This window comes from Rhinolophus ferrumequinum, chromosome 8, assembly GCF_004115265.2.
Source record: "Rhinolophus ferrumequinum isolate MPI-CBG mRhiFer1 chromosome 8, mRhiFer1_v1.p, whole genome shotgun sequence".
NCBI lineage: Eukaryota > Metazoa > Chordata > Mammalia > Chiroptera > Rhinolophidae > Rhinolophus > Rhinolophus ferrumequinum.
This window is the reverse complement of record NC_046291.1, coordinates 34,166,581-34,179,507: the sequence shown is the minus strand read 5'-3', so window position 1 is coordinate 34,179,507 and position 12,927 is coordinate 34,166,581.

Sequence of the window (12,927 nt, the reverse complement as noted above, 5' to 3'; positions counted from 1 at the left end):
AGGTGTGAATATCTGCAGACTAGGGTGAAGGAAGAAGCAAAGGTAGTCCCAGCTGCTTCCCACTCATCCCCAAACTCAAGTGCCTACTAAAGACCTGTTTTCTGGCTCTTCCGGGTCACCTTCCCTGTGACCTGAACCCGCCCCGCAAGTGGAGATCCCAGTTTGCTACTAGCTGGCACGCGTCAACACCACTTGGGGATTTATGGAGCCTGGGCCCTCTGCTAAAGTCCACTGCAGCAAATCGAGTCCTTCTGAGGCATGGCTGAAGGCTGTGGAAGGAGAGCTCCTAATAGGATGAATTGCTGAGTTTACCTATAGGGTGCTGAGGGAAAAAGCGAAACCCCACAGCAAACTACTCAGGATCTGTTTGTTATCCCTTGAAGAGAATGAAAACGTTGGAAAGTTCTGTGCAAGACACAACTGAGCTTTTGCTTTGTTCTATATAATCTAGGATTGCTTGCAGAGTACGAGGTCTGACAATTAAGTTCTCCAACTTGTTGCAAGGATGTTGCTAACCTTTTTTGGATATCCGAGGGATAATTCCTTATGAATTTGTACCGACTGGACAGTTAACCAAGTTTTCTATTTGGAAGTGCTGAAAAGGCTGCATGAAAAAGTTAGACAACCTGAACTTTTCACCAACAATTCATGGCTCTTGCATCACCAGCTCACACAGCTCTGTCTGTGAGGGAGTTTTTAGCCAGTCAACAAATAACTGTATTGGAACACCCTCCCTACTCACCTGATCTGACCCCCAATGACTTCTTTTTTTACCCAAAGATAAAGGAAATATTGAAAGGAAGATATTTTGATGACATTCAGGACATCAAGGGTAAGGAAATGACAGCTCTGATGGCCATTCCAGAAAAAGAGTTCCAAAATTGCTTTGAAGGGTGGACTAGGCGCTGGCATTAGTGCTAGGGGAGTACTTCGATGGTGACTGTAGTGATATTCAGCAGTGAGGTATGTAGCACTCTTTCTAGGATGAGTTAGCGAACTTTATTGTCAGACCTCGTATATTTACAATAATTGTAGAAGACTATTGGGAAAATATAGTGGGAGGATAATCACTCTCAAAAGACTTTCACAACCGCTCAATATTTAAAGAGGAAGTTTCCTTGTTCTATCCCAGTAAGCCAAGCAAATTCCCATTAAGCCATCTGTATGCTCTTCCATACTGCATTTTTCTCTAGATAAATGCATAATATGCTACAAAGGCATGCAGTGAAGTCTGCTTGTTCTTGATGACTCATCCCAGTTTAATGTGTCTATTCCCTAAGCCTTGTCACTTGGAGAATATTGCTTCCACTTATTAAGTTTCTTTTTTCTAACTATTGGATTGATTAGAGAAGCCTAAAGTTAGGATAGAAATCAACCAACCAACCAAACAAACAAACAAAAAAAACCCCACAGTTATCATTACCTAAGAATCCACAAACCAATGAGATTGTTCCCATCTTTTCTTTTTACAAACACAGGGGCAGCATCCCAGAGGTCTCAGCATCAGCGCTGGAACCGTTAACCTCTAGGGATCACAGAACTGTGTCATGGTGGTGATTTTTGTTTTTTATGTGGATAACTCTGGACTTCCTAATTCCAACATTTGACCAATTGCATTCTTCTCACGATTATTCTTCTTTTCTGTCAGTCACACATCACTTCACATCTAGATGCAGACCTTTCTCTCCACCACCACTTTAAACCAACCCTCCTTGTGGTCACAAGCCCTCTGCTCCAACCAGTCAGCCTCCTAGGGGTCTTTGCCTCTGCCTTGGTTCCAGCTTTTCACCACCCTGCTTCAGCAGCACCTATTCATCAATTTCCAACTTTAAGAAGGTTCCCCTCTCCAGAAATCAGAAATCTTTGCTGTTTTCTACGTTCTGCTCCCAGCCTGATCACCTCTTTGCCATGTACCTAGATGCAGGGCTTATCCTTATTCCATATGTTTCTCTTATGCCCCTAAGTAGATTGTTAACCCTTGTGCCTGATGTCAGATTTGCCAGCTAGGATTTAGCACACCATCCCAAGGACATTCAATTATACTTGCTTGGTCTCAGGCACTGTGGTTGAAGTAACAAGAAAGTCCTGGTGCCAAGGAGCAGGCTATACCATCTGTGGCCTTTCAATAAAATTCAGGACTCAACATGTCCCTCCATCCTACCTCGTTTACCTAAAATCATTCATAACCATATTCATAACCATGTTCATGCTTTTATTCCCTTAAGCAGGAAATTCCCGTGTGACCTAATGGTCATTCTGTGGTGATTGCCTCTTCCAACACAGTTCATTAAGGTGATTCTTGAATGCCACATACTGACTAGGGATGGTGGTTGTTATGGGCTGACTGTGTCCCGCCCCCCGCCCTTACCCCCCCCCCCCCGCAAATTCATATATTGAAGTCCTAACACCCAGTGCTTCAGAATGTGACTGTATTTAAAGGTAAGGCCTTTAAAGAGATAATTAAGGTTAAATGAGATTCTGTTGGTGGGCCCTTGTCCAAAAGGAAGAGATTACAACACAGACAACATTGACTGAAGGACAACCGTGTGAAGACACAGTGAGAAGGCAGTCATTAGCAGGCCAAGGGGAGAAACGTCAGAGGAAGCTAAACCTGCTGACAACTTGCTCTTGGACTTGAGAAAATACATTTCTGCTGTTAAAGCCTTCCAGTGTGTGGTATTTGTTATGGCAGCCCTAGCAAACTAACAGAGTGGTCTTCTCTGATCACTCCAAGTGAATCACCATGTGTGACCAGGGATGGTGGTCCTTTCTAATTATGTCACGATACTCACCACATTCCTTCCAGGGAAAGTGACCCTCCATAATCACAGCAGGTCAGTTGTCACACAACTAAACCAGTTGGTGCATACATGAGCAAGACTTTAGGTCTCCTGATTCTTAATCCTAAGGAAACGCCACTTCATTATGTCAGACATACTTTAGGCAAAAAAAAAAAACAAAAAAAAACCAAAAAACTGTCTTAATTTATTTGAACAGTCACTTGAATGATATGGGCAATGAAAAATATACTTACATCCTACTTCCATTTGCATTACCTAATAAAGATAGTGTGTCCTAGAATACTTAAGACCTCCTTCCACCGTGGTTTGGGGTCTAAGTGATTTAATCCGTCAGTGGCTCTTCCCTTGGCCCTTCATTGCTTCCTCTCCTTGGAGCCACCTCACTGCACATCTGTCCCACCCAACCCCAGAGCATCCGGCCACATTTTTCTGCCTGCAGCTGTCTTCATTCAGCTGTCTACAACAATTTGGTTAAGGTTGTGCTTCAGAGAATCCTTTATATTTGCAAATCAAAGTATTCAGTAGAAACTGCAGCGAAGTTGTAGAAGAACTGCTATCCTCCATCCACAAATGTACCAGCTTTGAGGTCCTGCCTTGTGAGAGTTGTGTGTGTGTGAGAGAGACAATGTGGTTAAGTGTGTGGGATCAGACAGACCTGCATTCGTGTCCCAGCTCTGCCCATTCCTAGTTGTGTGACTTTGGGCAATCCTTAGTTTCCCCATTTCTAAAATGAGGATGGTAATAATACCTACATCTGTGAGACTAAAATGTGTTAACACATACAAAGCAGATGCCCTCAGTCTCTCTGTATGAGGTGTTGTTATTTTCCAGTGGTCTGCAGGCTCCCTGAGGAGGAAGACCGCAGATATTCGGCTCACTATGGCACGTTGTGACCAGCAAAATGCTTGCGACATGATAGGTCCTAAGCGAATATTTGTTGAATGACTTCATAAGATACTTATGGCTTTCCTCAAATCTTATGATTAATGCTAGGAGAGATCATTGGGAAAAAATATGGTGAAGTCACTGGTAAGAAAAGGAGAAGAAGGTGACTGCTTTCCCCTTTAAAATCTACCTGGTGGGGGCACCCAAGTTAAAAATGAAGCTGTAAGTTTAACTAATGGTGACATCCAGGGCTGTGTCCAATAAAGAAATTAGAGTCACTAGTGTTTAAAGGTAAGTAGATACTGACTGGGGCAAAGAAATAAGTATAGGGTGTTATTTGATTTTAATAGATATTTATTTGATTTTAATAGATAAATGTCTACTAGTTCTCCCTAACAAATCATGTCCCTTTTCACTTTCCTAAGAAACTTCCTCTACCAACTGCATGTTCCAGGAATCATGATCTGGTGTCACATTCTCCAGAGCACATGGCAGGTACCGTGTTTCCCCAAAAATAAGATGTAGAGGGATAATCAGCTCTAATGTGTCTTTTGGAGCAACAATTAATATAAGACCTGGTCTTATTTTACTATAAGACTTGGTCTAATCTAATCTAATCTAATCTACCGGATCTTATATTAATTTTTGCTCCAAAAGATGCATTAGAGCTGATTGTCCAGCTACATATTATTTTCAGGGAAACAGCAGAGAAATAGAAAAGCTTTCAGAAATCCTTGACCAAGTGAGTGTTCTTACAATAGGCAGATAAGCCAGGGATAACTTTTAGCCTCTACCAACTTCCTTGTTGGGAGTGTTCTTTGCCGCAACTGGCTTAAGGTGCCAGCATGAGCATTGAGAAAGCCAGTCTACTCTACTAGTTGAGTCCTTTCATTGCATAAAAGTGTTGGTAATGTGGGAAATGGAAATATTAACGATTATCGCAATATCCTTGACGTTGAGAATATTCAAAATATCCTTCAATCTTTTCAATAGTTAACCTTACCTTTAAATTTATAAAGTAGCATTTCATAGCTTCATTTTTACAAAAAGAGATATAATTTATAAGGCACAGATTATAAGAGAGAGGGTCTGTAATTTAGTAGCTGCGAGATCTCGAACAGGTTATAATATCTCTATGCCTCTATTTTTTCATCTGTAAAATGGAAATAATAATATGTTTACCCCATTGGGTACAAAGTAACAATAGCTCGTAAATACTGAGCCTGGCACTGTCCTAAATGTGCTGTTTGTGTTAACTCCTTCAATCCTCACACTCCTATGAGTAAAACGCTGTATTTTCCTCCTTTAAAGATAAGAAAACTAAGGGATGTGGAAGTAATATACTTCCCCACAGTAACCTGAGTTACTAATGGAGCCAGGATTCAAGATCACACTTTACTATGGCCTTTTACTGTGGATATGTAATAACTGTGGCTACTAACAATAGAGCACAGGCTCTTGGGTATTTAATTCACCTTAGTCTCTGAGGTCCCTGCACTTTTCATCCTTTTGTTTTCTCTCACAACTACCCTTCCAAAATTTCTTAATTATTAAAATAACTTTACAAATATATAACAAATGCAAGAGGAGGGGACTAGAAATCATCCATGTGACAATGGATTTGAGTTAGAGACATTGGTATGACCTAATGTTCAGCTTAATATAGATGCAGATGTTTACATATAGAAATATGTATAGATATGTGTGTTTACACACTTATCTCCTTGCTCTGCCAGCTGAGAGCATGTAGAAGCAGTGACACTCCTGGAGCAGGAAGCACACGTACCATCCAGGTCTTTGTTTCTGACAGCATTCTCCAATCAAAAGAACCAAAGCTCCTTGGAGAAACTGATGCTTCCAGGACTGGGATAGGAAACATACGGACGAGTCTGGAACATTGTGTAAGTGCCAGAAAGAAGGAAGTTCAAGCAAACAAACCAACACAACCACCACAGAGTGATGGGAATATATCAAAGGGACCCAGCAGCCAAATGAAAGAGCTCTCAGTGGCCAAAGCTGGGACAATTTGGGCAACGTAATAAATAAAGTAGTATTGGATTATGACCCAAAGTATAAAATAAATATCCGTGAGTATATACTGATATAAATAAATGATTGAATAAATAAATAGGAAAGGATACACAAATCTGTCATGCAGAAGAATTATGAATAATTATGTAAATACTCCACCCTCAAGTTGCTGGAGAATAACTCCATATTCCTTAAGTGTGGGGTTCCTTCCAAAGGGCACATTATGGAAAGGGAGAAGAAAAGAGTAACTTTACAGTGAAGTCACCTGACAAACAGTCCCTCAAGCCAGGTGATCAAGGTTAACAGCAGTAGTCATAAGTCATGTTCATAATATATACCCTTAATATGATATCACGAGAATGACAATTTGCCTCTTTGGTCTTCCTCTCCAAAACCCATAACCCAGTTCAATCATTAGGAAAACATCGGACAAACCCCAGTTCAGGGCATACTTCAAAATACCTGACCTCTACTCTTCAAAACTGTTACGTCATCAAAAACAAGGGAAGTCTGAGAAATTGTCACAACTGAGTAGAGCCTAAGGCAACAAAATGACTAAATGTCAGGTAGTATCTTGGATGGGATCTTGGAACAGAAAAAATGACATTAAAGAAAAACTAAGGAAATCTGACCAAAGTATGAACTTTAGTTAACAATAATAAATTAGTATTAGTTCATTAATTATAACAAATGTACCCTACTAATGTAAGATACTCACAAGGAAACTGGTTGTGGGTTACTTTGTTTGCTATCTTTGCAATAATTCTGTAAATCTAAAACTATTCTAAAAGAAAAGGTGGTTTAAAGTAATGAACGAGTCTGTCATTGCTTAGAATATCCAAATTTAGGGAACTATGGAATCAGATATTAGAGCTGGAAATAACCTTTGCAATCAAAGGAAAGGACAAAATCCATAAAATAACCAAATACAGTCCAGCTATTATTTTCGTAGTCTATTCAAAATACCATTATATTAGTAATTTGATGCAGGCTCAATCCTGTGAACCTCTGAGCAAAATTTCCAAGCCTTGGGTAAAAACATATGCATCAGTAATGTAGAGAGGGATCCAAAGAATTGTGTGTTTCAGTATATCTATCAGCTAATTCCAATCACAAAGTAAATCTTTCATCTAGAAATTTCCATATTGTGTTAGGTAGGTCCCAACACCTTTTTAGGGAGTCCCCAAGGTTGAAATTATTTTCATAAAATAATAAGAATATATTTACTTTGTTCACTCTTATCCTCTCACAAGTGTATGATTCAGTTTTCCACAGACTACAGAATGTGTGATATTACAACAGATTAATGTGGAAGCAGATATGAGAATACAATTGCTTTCTATTAAGCCAGAAATTAGAGAAGTTGCAAAAATGTAAAACAATACCAACTTTATCATTATTTTCTTTTGTATTTGATAACTATTCTCCATAAAATATGTTATTTATGTTAACATGTAATTGTTGTTACGGTTAACATGTTATTGTTATTTTACATGAGTTAATAAATATTTTAAAATTTCTCTTTTAATTTCTAATATGGCAAATATTGATAGGTATAACCTACATAAATAAAGGGTCTTGGAGGTCCTTACTAATTTTTGAGTGTGAAAAAATTGAGAACTAGAAAGACTGAGAGCTATTGTTATAATCATAGTGACGAGTTTGCTCTTTTAGCTTTGGGACATTTGTCACTTTATGGCCACCTTGTATCTTAACACCTCCAGCGTTTAGAGAATTCCTCATCTTTTAAGTCTATGGAAGTGAAAGTGACAAATATTCATGTTCCCAGCTTCCTTTGCAGCAAGGGCGGGAGCAATGGCCTTAGGTTCTATCAACCACTTGTATGCACTTGAGCCATAGAATCTGGAGCAAGTGAGGCTGGGGCCAGAAGCAATTCTATGACAGAAGCAGAAGTGGCAGGAAGATCAGACCCTGGAAGCAGTAGTTCTAATGACACCTCCTTTGTCCACTGTTAGTGCTGTCAACAACACTAACTGCATGTGGAATCTTGGGTTTCCACATTAGTGGTGCTTTCACTTCAACAACCCATGGATGTGACTTTGGATCTCATTTCTGGTTGTCTTGTTTTACCCTAGTCCTCCAGCCTGGATCTCTATTCTATGAGCTACACAATATCCTTTAAATACATTCCTTTTCAGTTTCAATCATCCAGAGATGCTTAATTGCTTGCAAGTAATAACTCTGACTGATCCTACCAAAAATTGGTATCTTAGTTCACTTCTGTAGTTATGTAGCTTGATGTTTTTTTAACGTTAACTTTTCTGAAATTCCACAAATAAACCATGGTTAATTAAAGGGAAGAAAAAGCAAAATAAGCTTCCCTTTTACTTCGTCTGCTATTAAAAAAATAAGCAACTACATAAATAAAAATGTTTAGCATACTGAAAGATGAAAAAATGTTGACCTTCTACTTTAGCTACAAACTTTTACCTAAATTTTGGAATTGTGATCCAACTTTCAACCAGCAGCATGTAAGATTTTCACATGTTACTTCCTTCCCAGTTATGCAATTTCTATAAAACAGGCAAGAGGCTCTGAAGAGAATGACTGATGACGCCATGCCATGTGCTTAGTTCATTATAAATCATTTCAAGTAACTCCAGCCTTTCTGAGCCAATCAAAACAGAAATGTCCTAACACATTTGAGAGTATCTTGTTTTATAGAGTACTTAAGAAAGGCATGAAAAGCACACCAGATTTCAAATGTACCAAATTATCCAGAAAGGATTTTGGAACTGATTCTTATTAGGTTACGTTGTATTATTATTTAATGACATATATAAAATATAATTATTTTCTGTTTGAGCTTGTAGGGCCTGGAATGGTTTGCCTTCTACACTTTTGCAAGCAAATTTTACAATATTTTTATTCTGGTCAGTTTCTAGCTAGACTTCAAAGGTGAAAAGTATGTAGGCTAGTTACGCCCTTCAGATCTTCCCATTTCATGCTAACTCAGATTATTAGGGACTTAAATTAACTTTGACTAGAAAAGCATCTTCTTCTACAATTGAAATACTACCACAGATGAAGGATCCTTTCAAATAGTGTCTTGAAATAATTTAGGGAAAACACATGAGGGAAACAACCCATCGCTTTTTTCCTTTCATGCTCTTTGATTGTCTAGGTTTGAGTTTAGGAGTTCTTGGATCTGGATTCTGATATTTCCAAAGGTAACTTCTCAGAGGAAAGGTTTGTATATAGAAGTCAACAGAACAGCACAACTCAGCACAGCCCCTCATGAGAACAGGTTGCAAAATGGAAAAACAGGCACATGAAATAACCAATGATAGCCTATTTCTTACAGGCCTAAATTAGGGGTGCATTTTTTTTAAATATGAGGTTTTTGAGCACTTTGCAGATGATTATCTTGGTGACTTGAGAGACTCTGCATAAGCATGAAATCATTCGCCTTTTGTTTCTTCCTGTCTCTCACCCAGGATATTGCCTTTTTCTCTACTTGCAAAGAACAGGAAATCATAGAAATGAAGATTTGATCAGTTCCCATTACTTTAGTGAGCCTTGCTCAGTTTAACCTAGGCCAACAGCACATTTCTATTTGCCCAAATAAATTACACAACTTATCAGAATAAGCTAGTTTTGTATAGTTTTTAATTATCTTTTAATTCTCCAGGCCTTGAGGTCTTCTCACTATTAAGCCTATCCGTGAGAAGGTTACTCTTTCAAAGTAAAAATAGGCAATACCTTTGAGACACTTTCCATTACTCATTGACCTAGAAAAATCCCCTTCTAGTAGCTCAGTTCTGAACAGGTCTAAAAAGTTTTTAGGTCAGCTGTACATGCTGCATATGGCACAGGATGTATTAATATTAAGAGCACCTGAAGTCCGTACAGGATTTTAGAGTTAATATAGTGTTTTCACATGCAATATTTTATCTGAGTATCAGCAATTCTGAGATTACTGTAAACAAGGCTAGAATTATCCCATTTTAAAAATGAGAAAAGAGACTCTGAGAGTGACTTTCCCAACTGAGAACAGGGCTCAGTCTAGAACTTAAGACTGTAGACCCGTCTGGGCTACCACCCCTAAGAGAGAGGACGATCTAGAGAGCAGAGTTGTCAGACTGATTTCTCTCCTCTCCCATTCCCACCCTTTTTCTGAAAGATTACAGGAGGCCCTATGATAGAGCAAATAGACAGTGGGGAAGAAAGGAAGAGGTAATTTTTCAGGAGGACCCAAATTCCAAATGGCAAGCCAGACTGAGCCCCATGGCTCTCTTACCTGCAGCAGAATGCAGCTCTAAGGAGCCCTGGTAGCACCCAGAAACTTAAGTGTCCACGTCTTCCTGGTTGGCTGGGCCATGCTTCCTTCCTGCAGCTGCCCTGGGTTACCTGAGGCAGTTTGGGGTGGAGATTTAGGAAACTCAATAATGATTTACCACCTAAAGTGATAAGATTTAGCACAGAACTAAGAATTCCAAATCAATAGCCAAGGTTCGAGGAAGATATTTAAGAGAAAGAAGCATACCTGTTTTTAAAAGTTGACATTTCTGTAGTGAAACTACGTAAGTGCAAAGGATTAATGTTTTTGCAGTGAAATGACAGGAGTGTCCTAAATAAAGCGTGGCAATACTTTTTTGTGCGAGATGCTATGTATACGTCATTCCATTTAATTCTTGAAACACAACCTTGAGGTAGCCATTACTATTCCTGTTTCTCAGATGAGGAAACTCAGGCTCAGAGAACTTCAGTGACAAGCTTGATGTCATAGAGCTCTGAGTGGAAACAGAATCTGAACTCAGACAACAAATCCCATGTCCTTTTTGGTACAACTGCACTACCTCCTAATAGGTTGCCTGTTTTCATTTTTATTTCCCTTTATGTCCCATCTCCATAACTGAGTATACAAACAAGTTTGCGTTACTATGGTAGAAACTTACTATGGTAGAACATTTCTTTTTTTTAAAGCAAATTCACTTTATTTAAAATTTTTATTCTTTTTTATTGGCTTATAACTTACATATAAGTTGCTCATATTTTAAGTGCACAGCTTGATAAAATCTAAATATGTATACATCCTTGCAACCACCATCCATATCGGCGGCCTAACTTCTAAGGCCAGGAAGTATACAAAAAACTTCTGAGAAGCAGACTAGATGTTATAACAAGCGTTCAAGTGTGAGAAGATTCTCTTTGGTGGTGATTATGTCTTTTATGTATACTCTGTAATTATTTTGGATGTTATAATGCTTCAATGATAGGATACTGCAGGAGCTTTCCCTCTGATCTCCCAATGACTGGCTGCTCTTCCACCTTCAGTTCTCACCTTAAATGTTCCATCCCCCGAGAGGCTTTCCCTGTCCCTCACTGCTCTCTGTTCTTTATAGCACTTTTTATCATAATTAATAATTATGGACTTGTTTGTTTACTGCCCATCTTCCCCATGAGACTGTAAACTTCCCAAAGACAGGAACCATGACTGTTTATTCAGCACCAGGATAGGGGTTTCCCCAGCACCTACCCTGGTGCCTGGCATAAAGCAGCAACTCAATAAATGTTGATTGAATGGATGGATAGATAGATGGATGGATGGACAAGTGAATCATCCCCAGAAGAGTTTCCAAAGGGATTTAAGGAAATAGGTGATTTATGAATCTGATCTAGGAAAGGCTGGATTACTTTTGGGCTAGGGTAGGTCAGTCAGCTTTTCCTTACAAATAGGCCTGAGATCTGGTGGCTTCCGAAAGACAATATACAGGAACTGTGAGGCCAGTCCACCTGTGAGGACAGAGGGTGGAAAGGAAGTCAGTGTTCTAAGCACTTACCAGATCCAAAGCGATGTGCTAGATACACATGATCTCATTTGACATAAAAAGCACTCAACGCATGAGAAAGGAATGATTTCTGTTTTACAAATGAAAAGAGTGAGATTCAGATTCAAGTAAGTGTCAGAGCCAGGATATAGAGCTGGATTTGTCATATTCCAAAGAACATGCTTTTTTTTTTTTTTTTTTAAGCAAATTCACTTTATTTAAAATTTTTATTCTTTTTTCTTGGCTTATAACTTACATATAAGTTGCTCATATTTTAGAGGAAGGCCATGCTTTTATAACCAAACTACACCTTGATGCCTTAGCGTGTGGGTGAGCCCTCAAAATAGGGAAAACCAAGAGTTAGCTTCTGCTTCTTGGATGAACCTGACATGACACTATTCCCAGGTCTCTAGTATCTCAGGAAAAGGAAGTTCACATGTCTGGACACACAGTGGATAAAGAAGTGGAGCCTCCCCAAAGGATAGCACAGTCTCTAACAACTGGCTCATGACCGTGATTGAGGCAAATGGACCCAACGAGAGAGAAATGCGTCACAGCAAAGGGAAGCACTCTCCCAGCTTTGGTCAGACTCACAGTGACCTGCGGCAGAGGGGTAAGTAAGACCTCCTCAAAGCCAGTCCACATTCTGAATACCAGAGCAGGATTCTTTTAGGTAAGGGAGTACCCACCTCAAATAGGATGTCAGATATCAGCCGATTGCAACCACAGTCATATTTTTAGCACTTCCTGTGTGCCAGACACAGTGCTTCATGCTTTACAGAATGCAGCAGTTAGGACTGGTGGCTTGTAAATAACAGATTCAAAACAGATTAATTTAGCCTGAGATTGCCCTTCTCTTCATGCGTGTGTTAAAATTCATTCCATTGTCTATAGTAATAAGAATGAATGATAATTGCTCATTGTTATTAGTAAATGTTCCTTTTAACCACATGCAGATTTAGTAACACTAAGGCATTTGTGTGCTTCCACCAACAAATTTTTCTTTTATGTTGTGCATGGGGCTGAATTTTATTGCCACATGACACCCAGGTGAGAAAGCCGTTGCTTCACACTATTCTCTAAAACCTGGGCATTTTCATCCTTTCAGCCAAAAATAGCCGTCGGGTCTCATCAACATCCTATTTATTCATGTAGCAAGAATGTTAGGTGAGCTTGTATGATAGGGATACATTATTATTAACTCAAGTCCATGCTTTATTCAGATTTCCTTAATATTTACCTACTGTCCTTTTTCCACTCCACGATCTTACCCAGGATACTACACTACAGTCAGTCATTGTGTCTCATTAAGTTCCCTTTGGCTGTGACTGTTCCTTTGTTTCTCAGATTTTTCTTGGTTTTGATGACCTTAATAGTTTGGAGGAGTACAGGTCAGGGATTTTGTAGAATGCTCATGT